Source organism: Parasteatoda tepidariorum, chromosome 1 (genome assembly GCF_043381705.1).
Source record: "Parasteatoda tepidariorum isolate YZ-2023 chromosome 1, CAS_Ptep_4.0, whole genome shotgun sequence".
Lineage (NCBI taxonomy): Eukaryota > Metazoa > Arthropoda > Arachnida > Araneae > Theridiidae > Parasteatoda > Parasteatoda tepidariorum.
This window is the reverse complement of record NC_092204.1, coordinates 96,688,521-96,707,702: the sequence shown is the minus strand read 5'-3', so window position 1 is coordinate 96,707,702 and position 19,182 is coordinate 96,688,521. Positions and strand designations below refer to the sequence as shown.

Here is a 19,182-nt window from a genome sequence, read left to right as displayed (position 1 = left end):
TGCCAATTAACATTTTCTTGGTAACGTATACTCCATGAGCTTTCAAAAAATTATATTAACAGTATATGTAGCTATGTTTTAAGAATGAAAAATAATTTTGATGTATTTTGAGATGTGATTTAGCTTAGATATGTTTTTTGAGATGCGATTTTTAATTATGTATTAGTAAAAATAATTAAAAAATGGGATATATTTTCGTATGAACGCTTTTCAAAAATGAAATCTCATTTCAAATTAAATATTGAAAATTATATATTTACACAGGAAAAAAAATTACTCAGTTTATCGTTTTCTAGAAAAAATAATTTAAGAAAATTCGACACAATAAAATATATTTATCAGTGAGAAAAACAATAGATATCTCAATCCGGCTGACAACACTTTTCCTCGACCTTGTTTTCATAACAAAAAATTTAACGAGCGAAAAAATGTTTGCTGTTGATAGTTTGTAAAACATCATAACGGATTTTATGAGGAAAGTGTATGTGGTCATGGTTCATGGATAGTAAAAGCTCTTTTAAAAAGCTTTTAAGCTCTTTTTAAAAGCTTTTAAGTTCTTTTTAAAAGCTCTTAAATTTCGCTTCTTTATAATTTTCAGAATTGTCTTTCGAATAATTACTTCGAAGATACTTAACAGCTGAAATGGAATTGGCATTTGATATACTTATTAAAATAAAATTCGGAATATTTCAAAGGATTTAAAATAATTTTACTAGAATTTTAAAAAAAAGGAGGAGATAATGTTTTATTTTAAAACGATGTTCGCTTTAAGTTTTTTTCTTCTTCTTTTTAACAAGGAAACAACTACTTATTTTACTATTCAAGCTTAAATGAGATATTAAACTGCATAGGTATTGAAATAAGCCATTTCTTTTGTCCTTAGACTTCGTTCTATTATTCTCAAAGTAAGAGTATATCGCTTGCCAACCCCCGACACAAACTCAGTTCCTTTCGCTACTCAAGCTCACCTAGCTAACTCGCTACATACTAGAACATTGTAGTTCTTTTTCAATCGATATCCTTGTACTTATACCAGAACTGTCTAGTATTTTGACATTACAGCAAACTTATATGCCTTAAGTCATTGAAAGAGAAATAATACAATAGATAAAATCGGCAAATAAAAAACAGTTATTGTCTTTTATATAAAAATATACGGAATATATCAGGTGAAAATTATTCGTTCCTTTTAAAAAAGAAATGAATTGAGACCCAGAAAGCTTATCACAAATATAAATATCATCGTGCTGTCGTTTGCAAACTACAAATAATGGTATCAAAAATTATGCTATGCGTGCAATAACTAAAAGTAAAATTAAATATCTTTACCTTTAGTAACGAAAATGACAATTTTGATGACGAAATTCTCAACAATAGGTGTCAGATTATCTATCTATCTCTATATATACATAGTTTTTTTTCTCCCACACTTTTCCACACTTACTCTAAAAAATAATAAATAAAACAAGAACTCTTAAACCTAGTGTCTAGCTCAGTATAGCCATTTCTGGCTCTTGTGCCAGTAAACTCCTGCCAATCAACAGTTTGGGTAAATTACAGCGTAAATAAATGGCTTGAAATTTGACCTTTTCAGTGTTGAAGTTCACACGTTGCTTCTAAATCGGAGCTATGGAATATAAAGGAGGTACGATTTAGGCTACTACGTAACGTTTTTAACGAAATGTTATTCCAAGCCTCGAACAATAGTTAGTTAGTGAAGAAGCAGAACCTATTAGAATAAATAGCTTAAGAGTTATATAATACATTGAATAATATGTACTTAACTGTAGTTCTGTTATATCCTTTCACTGTTCATAAATTACATTGAAAACTTTTAAAACTGATGAACTTACTTGAAAACTTAACTCAAGCACGGGATTTGATTATTCCGCATGGATCTCCATGTAAAAAGAGCGTCATCATTTATCTACTAGAACACTTTCTATACAACGCTTCTTCAGAAATCAGTGGTGGTACGATTTTGAAATAAAGTGGGATACTGATTCGGTAATTCGAATCACCATCCTGTAACTGATTCGAATCAGTTGATCTTATTGAAATAGATTTAAATTCCAATGAATTACTATTTTTAAATTTCAGATACTTTTGTTTCACAACGATGCTATGCCAAACTTCTTACCTAACCAAGTCAAACTTCTTACGTAAAACCTAAGAGATTCTTACGCATTCATTATCAAGGAATATAAGATTTTCCATAAAAAATATAGTAATTCATTTCTTTTATAGTTTCTTAATTACCACAATTAAAAGTATTTATAGCACTTAACGATATATATAATGTAATTATACGAAAGATATAAGTATATTTATTTATTCGAAATCTGAAACACTTGATTCGAGTCACTAATTCGATAGTGGTTTGAATTCCTAAGTTCGATTCACATGATTCGAATTACTGATTTGCGTCACTGATCCAAATCGCTTGAATCAAATCAGTGATCTGAATCACTTAATTCGTCGTGTGTTTATAATTACTTAATTCCCCTAAAATCACTTAATTCGAATAGTGATTTCAATCACTTTATGTAAATCACTTATCCAAATCACTTGAATCGAATCAGTGATCTGAATAACTTTATTCGTCTAGTGTTTATAATTACTTAATTCCCCTAAAATCACTTAATTCGAATAGTGATTTCAATCACTTTATGTAAATTACTTATCCAAATCGATATGATTTGAATCCGTGATCATTGATTCACATCGTTTGATCCGAATCCCTTGATTCGAATAACTGTTCTGAATCATTTGATTGGAATAGTGATTTTTATCATTTGATTCAAATCAATGATCTAAATCACTTGATTTCAATTACCTGATTCGAATTACTGATATAAATCACTTGGTTTGAATCAATTGATTCGTATCAGCGATGATCATCGAGGTTAAGGCTCCACAATTTCGTGATCGTGGCAGTGAGGACATGGGGGNACGGGGGGGGGGGCGCTTGTGTTACATTGAAAGGGAAACAACGAAAACCTCCCTGAGTCATTCCATTGGGAGTCGAGCGCTCTAACCATTTCGCCAACGCAGCTTGCTTATTTATTATTGATGCTAGGGATACTTAACTAATTGTGAACATGGGAAATTAATTTATTGTTGTATTTTGTCCTTGCCGATGGCACGTTTTACAAAATACGTTTTTAGTAGCCCATCTCATCAATTTAAAGATAATCAGAATTATTAGGCATGATGCTGTTGATCCAGGCCAACTCATGATAGTCAAAATTTACACAATCACACGATTTTTTCCGGTACTTATTCCTTTAGAGGGGAACCTCTTTTCCACAGTATCTTTTTTAAAGTTTTGAAGCAGTTTAAATTGGTGTCAAATATACTAACATAATATATTGTACCTACATAACTAGACCTTAATGCCAGTAGTGCCTATTACCAAAATTAATCATTACCATCATTGGTGTCAATAAAAGAGTGGCGATTTTTTACGTTTCTCCAAAACAAATTAGCATCTTTTCTCAATTAATTTTATCGCATAGAGTAGGGGAGAGTGGAGTCAATTGTAACAGGGTACGATTGTAACAGAGCAAAACTTTTGAGTGTCGGGTTCTAGATTTGGTTCCTAGGTGGCGCACAAGGTGTATTTAATAAATCTACATGTACACCCCTGATGGCAACCATTTTTATGTACTTTTGAAAGAGTTACATCACAAAAGATATTTTCACGCCACGCAAGTACTTTTTTTGGTATTAGAATATTATATTGTAACAAAGTAATTTTGTTTAAACAAATAAAAATTAGTAACCGAATATGTAAGTGGACACTTTAATTAACATTTCAAAAAAAAAAAGATTAGTTTTGCTAATTAACTAGCATTGTTTTTAACAAATGAAGCTGAAATGGCGTCTTGGGGACAATTGTAACAATAAGTAAAGGGACGATTGTAACAGCTGAAAATAAATAATCTTATGTTTACAAACCATTACTTAACTCTTTAAGAACCACCAATAGTTTCCTATATCATTTATATTATGTTGCATGTGCATTATTTTATTTGTCACCTTTCACAGCATAAATTAAAATTTTTAACCCCTTAAAGTTAAAAGTTTAACCCTTTAGGTCTCTGCTCATTATTATTTTTACTCCTAAAATATCACTACTATTTTGATCAATAAAAAAATATATCACAACTATGATAATATGTATAATTAACTATGTTTTAGTTGAATTTATGAACTGTTACAATTGACCCCGTAAGTGGGGACAATTGTAACAAGTGCTCGACTGTCAAAAATTGTTAATAACTAATATAATAACATTTAAAATAAGGTATTTTTATTTATTTCTAGTAGAGGATAGTCTACTTTTTTCGTCTGTCAATTAATATACTAATAATATATTGGATTTTTTGTTAGTTAAAAATAGTTAAGTAAAAGATGTTACAATTGACCCTACTCTCCCCTACTCAGCTTTTTTTTCAATTCGTACATATTAGAGCGTTCGCCTTCCAATGAGGTGAACCAGGTTCGAATTCCAGCAATAGCTTGTCTATACGATGTCCGCATCCGGCTTGCACTGACCACAGTGCTGACGTAAAATATCTTCAGTGGTATTCAGTGGACGGATCATGGGTAAGATTCCCTTTAACATCAGACTAACTGTGGGAGGTTTTCTACATCAAACGCAAATGCGGGTTCCATCAAAAAGTCTAACACGGAAACAAATTTCCTTCTATACTTGATACAAGTGTTCCATTTTCTTCTACATTGGATTCAAAACTACAAGGCTGCGTAGTTGAACATTAATAGTCATAAACCCAAAAAATTGGGTCGTCTGTTCAACGACGGTTATAAAATTAATTAGGCATGATCGAAGTTAATAACTGTTTGGCAATTTTTTACTTTTTTCTTAAAAGAACTAGTACCATTTTCCCATTAATTTTGCTTTCAACATAGCTTAGTATTTTTTCATTTTTTTAGTACTTATTACCGAAATCAGTGATTAATTAAGCATTAGTCGCGTCAAAAATGGTATATAACGAATTTTTAACTTACCTCCTAAATAAATTGGCACCATTTCTCAATTAAATTGACTTTTTAGTGAAAAACTCTTTTTTTAAATTTCAATTACCGTTGATTTTAAATTACTTAATTTTATAAAAACACGTTTTAAAAGCGCAACTATAAACATATGGTTTCAGATAAATTCAGAAATACTTGTCTCGTGACGTAGGTAGTCCGCCTATGAACATACAGTTAATTTGACATAACGAATGAAAAATAACAAAATAACTTAATATTAAAGGAGACGTAATAATTTCCCTTTTCTTTAAAATGAGAGTTATGATCTCGAAAATAACAATGACGTTATTTTTTAAATAAAAAAAGCGGAATCGATTTTTAATTTTTATCAATTTTTTCAATTTACTTTTTATCGAAAGTTCTAAACCAATCAGCCAACATTAGTTAAGCGTCACTGGCGTCAATAATTATATGGTGATTTTTACGGTTCGTCTAAACGAATAAGTACGTTTTCTCCATTAACTTTGTTTTTAGCATAAAGCATATCTTTTTTATTTCAATTAATAAAGCTTTCCACCATTAGTTAAGCATCACTGGCGATAATAATAGTATGACTATTTTTTTATGGTTCCTCCAAACTTAAAAGTACCTTATTTACTCCTTTTATTATTTTTTTTAGTACATAGCTTATTTCTTTTATTTCAATATGCATCTATAACCTAAAATAATTAAGCATCATTGATGTCAATAATAGTAGGGTGACTTTTTACGTTTCTACTAAACAAATATGCGCCATTTTTCATTAAGTTCGTCTTTCAGCATGTATCTAATTTTTTTTCTTCTTCTCGATTACTGTAGATTTTAAATTATTTACTTTCATAGAAACTCGTTTTAAAAGAACTACACTAAACAAATCAAACACATGGTTTCAAATAACTTTAGAAATACTAAATTGGTAACATAGTCCTCCCATGAAACCACGTAAACGATGTTCATAGTATTTATCTGGCATAGCGAATAAAGATATTCATATATTAAAGCACACTCAATAAACTCTTTTTTTTTATCAAATAGAGCTATAAGCTAACAAATATCACTGATATTATCATTAAAACATATTTGAATAAAAAATAGAATTGGGTATAATATAAAAAAACACAACTACTTCCACTTAGTAGGAAAAACATTTACCATGACGCAATGCTAAATTCTATGCCACTATCCACATAAATCAATTATTAATCAAAAATCGAATATCAATTACTTTTCTGTATAATGTAATAAAATCTGGCGAGCAGCTATTTAAACGATCAAACACTTCGTTTGTTTATTTGTGGCTTGAAGTTAGGCTCGCAGAAAATGCCGTTCATGGGTTAAATTTAGTAGGAATAACACAACCTGTGACGTAGGCTATAGTATACCCAATTGCTAATATTGTAATTGAAAACAATGGCTAACGCTTAATCAATTAGAAAATTCTAAATCTTTTTTCTCTCATTTCGCTAGAATGGTTTGTTATAAAATGTTCAAATGTTGACAGTGACCTTCCCTGTGCTTTAAACTATCAGTATGCAAAACTTCGTCGCTCTCAGTCGGATATGGTTCAGTAGTCTATAAGGGACAAGCAGACAGACATTCATTTTAAAATAGATTGATATAAACTTTTGTTTTTTAATGCAACTGTGGCATTGTTGTTGCCGATAGAAAAAAAACGAATTCAGTTCTTTTTCTGGGTTGTTGTTGTAGTTCATTTACGTCGCACTAGAGCTGCACAATGGGCTATTGGCGACGGTCTGGGAAACATCCCTGAGGATGATCCGAAGACATGCCATCACAATTTTGATCCTCTGCGGAGGGGATGGCACCCCCGCTTCGGTAGCCCAACGACCTGCGCGCGAAGTCGAGCACTTTGCGGTAGCACAGTTTAACGAGGACCAATACCGCACACCCTCGGTCCCTACGCAGACTGATCCAAGTGGGTCACCCACCCGCACACTGACCGCAGCCAGTGATGCTTGACTTCGGCGATCTGCTTTGAACCGTGTCTTAATGATCAGTCCACTGTGGGACTCTTTTTCTGGGGTAACGTTAGATTTTTATGTACAAAAAAATCAAAAATTAACTTAAGCGTTTAGCAAGTTTCATGTAAAAAAATCCATAACACGAAACATAACTTATGAATTGAACACATAAAGACCTGAAATAGATGCATTTTTTACAAAAATGTTTTAACAAATACAGAGCCATAATTATTATATACACATTTTGTTCACTCCAAAAGCGAGTTTGTGGCATATAGCCACAAATCTCTTCTTTACTTCCACAAACAACTTTCTTGAATTTTTTCTCTTCTAATATTTTGATTTTCTATAATTTGTATGGGAAGTTACTCTGATCAGTTTGGATCAATGGCTCATTAATAATGCAAAATATGGTAGCAGCAATTCGGCTACAATTTGTTAAGTCTTTAAGCTTTATTAAATATTTGATAATTTTTTCACTACGTCATTCGATCTTGGACAATACGTATAATCTAAATAGTTTTGTTTTTCAAAATAAACAATGTTTCATAAATTATCGGCGAAAATTTGTTTTTGATCTTGGTCCCTACGTATTTTCTATTAAGTTATGACATAATTTCTTACCGTGAATTACATAAATCATCCATTTTTCACAATGTAAACTAAAAAAAATAAATAAAAAAAACTATACCAGAAGTCTTGCGCTGACGTCATAGCTAGACGTGACTAACATTCTGAATTTATTTTTTATCATTCAGAGGAAGTTATAGATCAAAACACTGACCCACGAAGGCTTTTCAAATGACGCATGCATTCAGTTTAGGAATTAATATCTATTATCGAATTCAATTTAGGAATTAATATCTATTATCAGGAATTAATATCTATTATCAGGAATTAATATCTATTATCGAATAATATTTAAAAAAATTCCAAATGGACGTTGTAAAATGATTTACGATAGTGCATCTGCGCATGACACGGCATGAAAGCTGTTGCTTCCATTTTGGATATCATGGTGTTAAAGTCAAAACATGGTGCGACGTCATTTCCTATAATATGGTGCCCCTAAAGCTCTTCTATAGTGGTTCAAAGAAAGTGGTTATGTAAAGAACATTAAAACATTTACAAATTTGCAAAAGCTTAACAATTTCTAAACCATTTTTAAATTAAATATTCGCTGTCAAGAAATGCATGAAAATTTGAAGTTTAAAAGAACAAATTCGCAAGAATTGATTAAGAATATCAAACTGTCTCATGATAACATGAAGAAGTATTTCTTAATAATTCCTAATGATTAAATGAGTCAATTTCTTATTCAAAACCATTTTGAACATGGGTGCAAGTTAAATTCTCCAGCGACGTTATCTCCTGAAAATAGTGAAGTGGTGACTACTGCTCAAAAGTAGTTCATAGTCACTACATTTGTTGAAGTTGTAGTTAACTACAAAAATGATGTAGTTTTTCTGACCACTGTAATAAGAATGTATGTATATCTTTTTGAAAAATTAATTATTACGTAGTTATTATGAGCAATTTGTGAATATGGCTCTAATTCAGGGGCTCTAATTGCAACGAATTGCTGTACTGATGGGGATCGTAATGTTGCATCTTTTGATTGAAAACTCAATTATTATAAAATTGCTTTAAAGTTCGTTTTTAAAAAGCGAGAAGAACTTTCATAAGTCTTATTTTTACATAAGGAAAATCTAAGTTGAAAGAAAATCTAAGATGTTCTGAAAAGGACTCGTTTATTCAAGCATCATGTTAGAATTTGAAGTTGATTTTGAATTTTATTTCAAATTGTTTAAGTTTTTGTGGTAATAGCGTATCATTTGCAGTTGATAAGTAGTGCAACAATTGCAAAATCATTCATTCAATACTTGCGAACTCTTTATTATTTTAGCTTTCTGAATTGCTGTTTAAAAAAGGAACTTTCATTTAAAGTGTAAATTACATAAACCAGTCTAAGTTATTTTTTTCCATTTCTGTTTTATGGTTAAGATTCTGATTTCTTATTTATAACATGAAAAACACTCCAGACAATTATTTGTTTAACTATTCGTTAGTACCAAGTATAAAGCTCTTACAATCTATATGCGCATTTTTTTAAAAAAATAAGCATCATTTAAAAAAAAAAATTGTTTTTTGTTAAAATACAAAATTTTTAAAGTTTTTCAAATTATTTAAATTTAATATATTTTATACATTTATAAAACATAGATAGTTTTCATACATTTTAAATTTCGTTTCGGATATTTTTTTTTAATCAAAAGTTTTTATATTTTGTTTCATTTTAAAATGAATGAGTGAAAAACCAAGGTTATAAAATATGAAAACGTATATATTGGATGGAGGATTTAAATGATTTTACAGATAATATCTTTATCTGAATAATGCTATAAAGTAACATAAAAGTGAAACTAAAAAGTCATTAAATTACTTGAATATCTATAAATTGTTCAATTTTTCTAACCATAATTGTTTTTCTTTTCATTCTTCATTCAAGGAAAAATGATTAACTTAATCATAAACAGTTAATATTTATGTATTCTACACCATTGTTTTGATGATTTGAAATTAGATGAGATTACTATTTAACGTTTGCTATTATTTAAATATTTGCCATTATTTATTTAACTTTACTTGAAAAAGGAAAACTCATCCTTTTAAGAGGATTTTAAAATTGAGAGTCTATTTTGCAAGTATTTGAAGTTTCCAAATTACGGGAATCATTTCACCCCATTTCCAAGGTGGCTTCTTTTACCAAACTACGACTTATTCCTACAGCCGCGATGGCTCAGAGTATAACAAACACTGAAGTGTCACAACAAAGAACTGAGGTTCGACCCCAATGGCGGCTTGGTGCCCACTTAGCTTCAAATAGATTGTACCAGCTGAAAAGGCTACCTATTTGTATTTAGTAAACATTATTCATCAGTAATGGTGGATTTGCATTTTCCATGAATCGCCATTTTTTATAAGCGAATTTGCAATAAGACTAATTTGAAATTTTCAGGCTTTCTAATATAATGAATGAAAAAAAATGGGCTCCATTTTTTTCTGCTGAAAATTCAAAAGTATTAGAGACGCAAAAGGAAAATAATATCCTGATACACACAGAAAAAAAAACTATTATTAATAAATTAGAAAACAAATTTATCCGTCCTTCTAAATTCTGTTAAGTGCCCTTTCTAAGTTAGGACTCTGTTAAGTGCCCTTTACTATTTAAGAGTTAAAAAAGTTTTTGGTTCGGAAGCCTAGAGAGAAAGGAAGGGGATAAACTTAAAAATTGTTGTCTGCACAAATAAAATTTCGTTTTCACGCTGAATTAAATAAGACCTAACACAAAATAATGCCATTGTCGGTCAGGGGATAGAGTACTTGCCTCCCAATGGGGTAACTCAGGTTCAAATCCCAGTGTTGGATGGTTGATACGAACTCTGCTCTCAGTTCGCATCGACCGCATTGTGCCAACACCTCCTAGAAAGAACAGGCCTCAGCACGGGTTACCATAAATATCCCTTAGTAGTCCAAACGTAATGACATATTTTGTATTTTCAACCACTGCGCAGCTTAGTACCCCTAACGTAATGACATCTTTCTTATTTTTCGTCTACTGCGCAGTTAACTTCGTCACATCGGACTACTAAATAGATCCGTGCCGAGGCCTTTCTACTTCTAGGAGGTGTTGATTGTGCTGACATAAATATCCTCAGTGGTAGATGGATCATAGGTCAGAATCTTCTTGCCGTTGGGCTAACTGTGAAAGGTTCTCATGATTTTCCTCTCCACGTAACGCAAATCCGGATTTGTTTCATCAGAAAGTCCTCCACGAAAGCCAGTTTGTCCCAATGCTAGATCCAGGAGCTCCAGTGTCTTCTGGATCGGGTTCAAATTTACAAAGTCACGGAGTCCTGGAGTTTAGCACCATCTCAGTCGTAAACTCAGAATCGGGTCGGTAATAAAAATAAAAACACGAAATTATAGGTCTAATAATGTTGAATTTATAAAGGTTTTATGTGTAAAATGTGCAATTTTTGAGTTGTACTTTCATCATACAGTAAAAATAGTGCAAAAAGTCTAAACATCAAGAAGCAAAGTTCTACCCCAAGCAAACTTTTAGATACTCTCTCCTCTTTAAATAGTAAAACAAAGCTCGCGCGTTGGGTAAAAGCGGGTTGAAAGAGAATATAAACACCCCTCACGCTATAATTATATAATATATAAATATAGAGAACAAATAAAATATATGAATTAAATATTAATAGCTTTCAAGTTATTAGTATTGTTGGTTACGAAATTAAATAAATACGTTGAAAACTGTACCTCACTTGTTTAGGTAGCAACTTGACTGCAATTTCAAATACATAAATGAGTACAAGTCATAAAATATAATTTTTTTGTGCATGAAACCCTTACAGCTTTTTAACTGCGAGTTCTATATTGTTTCATGATCAGTCTCATTTGATTTAGCGAAGTACAATTACATCAGAAATAGTATATTATTTGTGTTAGAGAGCAATATTTAAGTTTACCCTCTTATATCACTTTTCCCTCTAGTACCGAAACATGCTTTTTTAGGACGGGCAACTTTTTACCACATACTAAGAGAAGGGTGTTTAACAGTTTGTTACCGGGCAGTTCTTTTAAGTTTGGGTTTTTACAAGTTTTGATTGTGTTAATAACGAAAGTTTAATCAATGGATTGAAATAATGGATTTTTATTCCGATATTGCGCTGAAAGTGTAAATTGCTCATAAATATTGACGCTTAAAAACACGCATTTTTTGGAAGACTGAAAAAAATTCCTAACATTTTACTGGACGTAAACCCTAAATTTTGGAGATATTAGGAATTTTGAAGGTAAATAAAATTGGCAATTTCAAGAATGAAATGCGAAATTAATGTATGCAATGTAACTGCTGCAATTTGAAAAAGGTAACGTTTGCATTCGTGCAGCTTAATATAGTACTTCAATTTAATTAAATAAGTTTCAATAGTCCTTATTTTCTTTTTCTTCTAAATGTTCTTTTTTCTAATTTAAATTATAGTGCAACATTTTATAAAAAGTAATAATTTTTATGATTTTTTTCTTTTTTTTTTTGCGTCGAGCCCAAATGTGAAATTATTAGTTGAATAGTTTCCAAGGAAAACATTTTATAGAAAATTACATAAAAAAATTATATAGTAAAATTAATTTTTTTCCTTCGGAAGCATAAAGATCTATATCTTAAAAAAATCCCGGGCTTAAAAATATGATTGCGACGTTATAATTCCACAATTATTAATGAATAATTTGAGTGATTTTTTAATCATGCCTGACAAATATTTCAGATCTTTTATCTGGTTTTTCAGAAGAATATCCTTGAATCGTTTTCCTGTTGCAATTCGAGTGATTAAAATGTCAATGAGCTTGCTGAATCACATATTCTGATCACGATTTAACCTTTTTCGTTCGTCTCACAACAAACCATGTCTTTTGTACAAACTGTGCCATATATTATATAATATTAGAGTGAACTCGAAGGAGTTAAAAATCTGCTTTCAAGGACATTTTTAAATCACAAAATGACGTAAATTTCTATTAACTAAGAAACTATGTATGTTCCTTACTAATAAACTATGTCTTTCAAATAAACTAAAAAAAAGCGATTTTTCGGAAGATTAAGTAATAAAGGGGAATAAATTTTTTATAAGCTATGTTTTCTAAATGATCTAAAAAGGAGAAAGCAAAATCCGTTTTTTAGGGATATTTTCTATATCTTTCAAATGAACTAAAAAAAGACGAAATCAAAATCGGTATTTTAGGGAGATTTTTAGATAATAAAGGGAAATAGTTTTAATAAGCTATGTTTTTCAAATAGAATAAAAAAGAGGTAACAAAATCCGTTTTTCGGGGCATTTTTAAACAATAAAAGGAAATAATTTTTAAATCACAAGATGACATAAATTTTTTATAAATTATAAAACTATATTCCTTACTATGTCTTTCAAATAAACTAAAAAAGGTGAATTTTCGGTATATTTTTAAATAATAAAGGGGGGAAATTCCATGAAAAAGGGGAAAAGCATTGGAAAATTCAAATAAGAATAATGTTATCATTTTGGATGTTTTCTGAATTAGAAAGGTTTGAAGTTTGATAATTTATAATTATTTTTTTTTAGACTTAAGTTTTTTAGTGTTGATAACCCATTGAACATTGGCATTTACTTGTTCTGATTTGGGTGAAGAACATGGTCAGTTTTTGAAAATCAGTAAGTTAACATTATTTTAATTTCAAAATGTTCCAAAGAATAAATATTGTTTATTACACTTAATAGAAATATTGTGCAGCGTTAAAATAAGTTTTTGTTGTTAAATTCATTTAATTATATAAATTTCAACTAAACATTAATGCATGTAACGTAAGTTACCAAAAACTAGAAAAAGTTTTTGTGTGCAAAAAAGAACAGGGGATACAAAAGTAAGAATAATATTTTTTCTTCCTTAGAGGCTAACACTAAATAAGCAGCAATAGTTTTCTTTTCAAATATTACTTATTTATTGTCTTGTGCCCCATTCAATATGTGTAACGTAAGTTACTGACATGCATGCAATGTAAGTTACCAATGTGAAATGAGTTTATTCCTCTTGAAAATTGGCATACAAACTAAATAAGATGTATCCAGTTACAATACCAAAGTTAAAATAAATTATCACTGCCTGAAGATATTAATTTTAATGAAACTCTTTGCTTTAAGTTATTAATTTGGGTGTTGGCATTCATATGTTTTCAAAGTTGAACGAAATCTTTCGACAGGCACCGGGAGTTAAGGATGTAGTTATAATTAGAGATGCTAATGGTAGCAAAAAGAAAGTACAAGCACGGCATCTTCATCATTCAGTTCGAGAAATGCACCAAATGTTTATGGAAGAAAATCCAGAATGCAAAATTGGAAAAACTAAATTCTTTGAGCTCCGTCCAAAGCATGTCTTGCTTAGTAGCAAACTTCCAGGCAATGTTTGTGTTTGTAAGCATCATGAAAAGTTCGGATTGACTAAGGAAGCCTTCAGCAAAATTTANAAAAGGAGAAGCAAAATCCGTTTCTTAGAGATACTTCCCTCCATCTTTCAAATACACAAAAAAGGCGAAACCATATTCGATTTTTTTAGGGAGCGTTTTAAATAAAGGAACATATTTTTTTTCTAAGCTATGTTTTTCAAACACTCTCAAAAAGACAAAGCAAAAGGGACATTTTCTATATCTTTCAAATAGACATAAATAGGCGAAGCCAAAGTCGATTTTTAGGGAGATTTTCAAATAATAAAGAGACAATTTTTGTATAAGCCATGTATTTCAAATAGACTAAAAAAGAGAAAGCAAATCCGTTTTTTAGGGATATTTACTATATCTTTTAAATACACAAAAAAGGCGAACCCAAAGTCGATTTTTAAGTAATAAAATAACTTAATTTTTTATAACCTATGTTTTTCAAACAGACTAAAAAGGAGGAAACAAAATTTATTTTTAGGGACATATTTAAATATTAAAATGAATTTTTTTTTTATTTATAAATTATGTATTATTTAAAGTGACTAAAAAGGAGAAAAGAAGGCACTCTAAGTAAGCAATGAGTGAAGAAGCTTAGCCAATACTTCTGATTCTATCTTGACAATTTATGACATGATATATTAGCATGAAATATAAAATATGATTTATCCTGTTGGGATCAAACGAGTTGACAATAAAGAGTAACCCCCTTCATGATCTGAAGTTAACGTCATTATTAACTCAAAAACCTTAACTTTAATGGTGTCATTTTTTTTTACTACTCAAATTTTTAATTGGAAGTAAACATTTCTTGCGTGATTTTCATCCTAAGCTTGGAAAAACCATTCTGGTTGGAAAAATTTTTATACAGGAGGGAAAAAATCAACGTGGCTGGATGCCTTTTTTTTAAGATGTAGGTAGGTGTTGCAGGGAAAGGTCCGTGAATTTTATCATTCTGAGAAGAAAAAAAAGCGAATGAATAAATTTATGACTGAGATACCTAAAAGTTTTATATTGTTTTTAAAGAAGAATAAAAGTAATAGTACGTTACCTTCAATAGTACGTTTAAATGTTTTATAATATATTTCATGTTTAATCATTATACTGCATTCTAATTTAAATAGCTGAAAAGTTTCTGATAAAATTAATCAGGAACAAATATCAGGAAAGCTCAATAAAGTCCGTTTAAAAAGACCTTTGAAATTATTTTTTTTATGTTTATGACCACCCCGCGTTTATTTTTTAAAAAGAAATATCAAATTGATGTTCGATTTGCATTATTCGAACGTAAGTTACGATATGTTTTGAACTAAAATATGAAAAGAATTGTTAATGAAAAATTTTGGTGAAAGGAAAGCTACATTGTTTTTCATGGCTGATATTATTTTCTTGTTCGTTTCTGAAAATGATGTGATGTTATTTAGCGATAAAATTATTTTTAATGTGATGTGTTCAGGAAAGTAAAAAGAAATTCGAAAGTCAAGAGGTCATTTCGATGTAACGACTATTTTCATAAATATAATTGTGTCATTATTTTCAAGAGAACAATTTTTCCCTGCTATCATTTTATTCTACCAACCATTTCTTTCTGCTTGTCATCTTTCCCGGTCTACTATTCAAATAATAAAATGTCAGCATTATAATAATAAAATGTCAATATAATTATTTTGATTATAAAAATTTATTATAATCAAACGCAATATAACTAATGTTGGATTGTAATAAATTTTTATAATAAAAATAATGGAATGTCAAAATATTTTATATTTTTAAGTCAGTGACTAAAAATTAACCTAAAATTTATTTAAGTTTATTGTTATTCGAAAACCATTTTTCGAAAACTTGCCATCTGCTTTCCTTAAAAACTTTATAAAAAATTCTTGCAACATGTTTTAAGATAAACTTTATATAAAATAAATATTATATCTGGCAAATTAGCCGAAACTAGATAAACTAAATTTTTTAGAAATGACACGCTATATTTTATATCTTATTTTTAATGCAAACTCATAGAAAAGTTGCTGTTTTTCAAAAAAAACTTTTGAATTATTTAATTTCATACTTTTTGGTCGTAGGATTCATTAAATCTATGACGAAAATTCCTCTTTTTTTCGGAAACACATTTTGAAAGCACAAGCATAAACAAAGTTAACACATGGTCTCAGATAACTTTAGAAATGCTAATTTGGTGAGGTAGCACTGATACACATTCCATTTAAGTTGATAACTTGTAAAAAATAATGAAACATTAATGAGCGTGCGATAAAATCTTCAACATACTCGTTTACACTTTTATTTATAACAATGGTTAATGTTAAAATAATGCAAAAAAAAAACAACAACTATTTTTCAAACATGCTCCTTAACAGACTATTTAAAAATTGTAAAAAAATTTTTTGGATTTGGGGGAGTGCTGAAATTGCTCCTCCAAATTACAGAACTCTAGCTCCAACTGTTCTTGTGTTACGAAAGATTCAAAATAGCGTTCTGCTAGAAAGACAGACAAAATGCTGTTCAAAAGAAAAACTGAATAAAAGAATTAAATAGATTTATTTTATGTAACGATTATGTAATGTATGTTTAAAGTGTTAAAAAAATTTATTAAAACGGTGTAAGTAATTCTCATTTATAACTAACTATTCAGATTCTATAACTGTGGTACAACCTGAAGCGAAGGAGTCAATGATAGTTTGAATTAAATATAACTTAATTAGTAATAAACCAAATATGAGGAATATTAGAAATTTTTTATTATAATCCACTTGATTTCAAGTGAGTTCTTAGAATGAAAATGAAAAATAGTTTTGAATTTAAAAATCTAGCTAATACATGGCTATAATAATGCGGATTATAAATACTCATTAAAGATATTGACCTCCTGTATGATCTTCATTTTCTACTATGTTGCATTTCACATTTCAGTTTTGACACTATGTATTCTTGTGATTCAGACATTTAAAACTGGAATATTTATAATAAGTAATAAATAGTTAAAAGTAGCGATATTTTTTTAAAAAAATTGGTAAATTTTTACTACGGCCTACGTGTTTGTGATGATGGAATCTCTTAGTCGTTCCCTTTCTGATTAGCTAAAGCACTGCTGTAGCTCTTATGCTTGTTTAAAATAAAAATTTCTACTGTTTCCAAGAAAATTTATTGCAAAATGGAATTTATTTTTAAAGAAATCCCAACCACTTATCCTGTAGCTAAACCTTTTGTGTTTTAACTATTCTGAATGATAATACAACCATTTTCCATTCTTACCTAGCAAATAAAAGAATTCATCATCAATCAAAAGCGATTATCGCAATTTATCTAATCTTGGAACGTAAAATGAGTTCAATGTGGTCCTTTTTCAAATGATTTTTTTTTCTTGTCTTTCCATTGTTTTTATACAAAGAAAGTTTTCGTGCGAACTTAAAATGATCCCGATAAAAAAATTTTTTTTATTGATCTCACATCAACGTTCATAGTTGTAAGAAAATGAGCGTCACTTTGTCGTAAGAAAATAAACTTCAGATTTTTAGATAATAATAAAAATAACATGGTTTACTGATAATCTTTTTTTTTTCTTTTGTAACTGTTGAATTTTTTTGTTTGATGCTTTAATTAAAATTTTCGCTTCCAATTAGTTTGCGTTCTACTTATTATCTACTCAAATACTCAAATATTTTCTACTAAATATCTAATGTTCTACTCAAATATTTTTTAATGACTAGGAGACTCCGCTCACCAACCCTCGTGATTGCTTTCTTCATCATTATATTTTCTTTTCTTAAAAGTCAACAAAAACGTTCATGCTGTTCATAAAATGTATGATTAGCATTATTTTTATGCATGCATATATTATTAGTTAGTCAAACGTAACGAAATGAACTTGATTTTAAAAAAACAACATTTTACTGTATTTGAAAGAATATTAAACTTAGGATTCTGCGAAACAATAAGAAGTAATAAATAATGAGAAGTAATTTTACTTGTAAACAATAGGGAGATTTCGTAAATTTACGTCAGCATCCGTACATAAGATTTCAAGCAATTGCACATCCTCACATTTATTTCAGATGCTACGTATCTATACGTTATGTTGCTGTGATTTACGCTACAAAGACAAAGCTACAAGCATGCTGTTTATAGCTGTTATCTGTTGTTTTCTGGTCTTGCAGTGGACTGATCGTTAAGACACGGTTCCCAGCAGATCACCGAAGTCAAGCATCGCTGGCTGCTGTCGGTGTGCGGGTGGGTGATCACTTGGATTAGTCTGCGTAGGGACCGAGAGCGGGCGGTATTGGCTCCTGTTCTACCGTAAAGTGCTCGACTTCTCGTGCAGGTCGTTGGGCTACCGAAGCGGGGATGCCATCCCCTCTGCAGAGGATCAAAATCGCGATGGCATGTCTTCGGATCATTCAGGATGTTTCCCAGACAGTCGCCAATGGCCCATTGTGCAGCTCTAGTACAATGTAAATGAGCTACAACTGTTGTTTTCTGTTTAAGCTTACCTTCGAACTAAAAACACAATACATGGATAGCGAATTTGAAGAAATGTATTCATGAAATTTAGAAATGAATCGCGTGATCTTTCAACCATTGGTTCATGCAATAAAAAAATAATTTTATTACTTTTTGTTTAACATTATGATTGCCTAATTGCGCTAGTTCCACAAAAAACTAGATATATTTTCGCTATTTCAAAATTATAAATTATATTTATTTTAACTATACAATTTAGTTCAAAGAAATTAAATAATCAATAGAAGTTCAAAAATATTTTTTAATTATTAATAATAATAATAATCATAATAAGGTGGATTTTTTATCGCTAAATTCATCAAAATCTATAAAATACCAAATTTTTCTGTTCTCAGATCCATAGTTTTACGTAGAGACAAGGCTGATCTCGTAACAGTTAAGTTACGGATCTAGTTCAGCCTTGGTAGAAGTAAAGCATCTTGAATCGTAAGCCTCAGCCTTAAAGAAATAGTCTATAGTTCGTTCACCAGAAGTTGAGACTTGGCTCCACGCAGAGTTCATTTCAGCGCGGGAGTTAGAAGAGAAACATCTCCGTTGTTGAAATTGAGACAACCCTTAATTTGCGCCAAACTTTCTCCATCTAGGGCTCATCAAATT

At 30.1% G+C, this 19,182-nt stretch overlaps 1 protein-coding gene across 2 annotated transcripts in view; it reads right to left on the bottom strand.

Annotated features, from left to right (window-relative positions):
* The window catches only part of LOC107438326 (SEC14-like protein 2), a 53,958-nt gene that overhangs the window by 24,121 nt on the left and 10,655 nt on the right, over nucleotides 1-19,182 (bottom strand). The gene's annotated exons all lie outside the window — the stretch shown is intronic.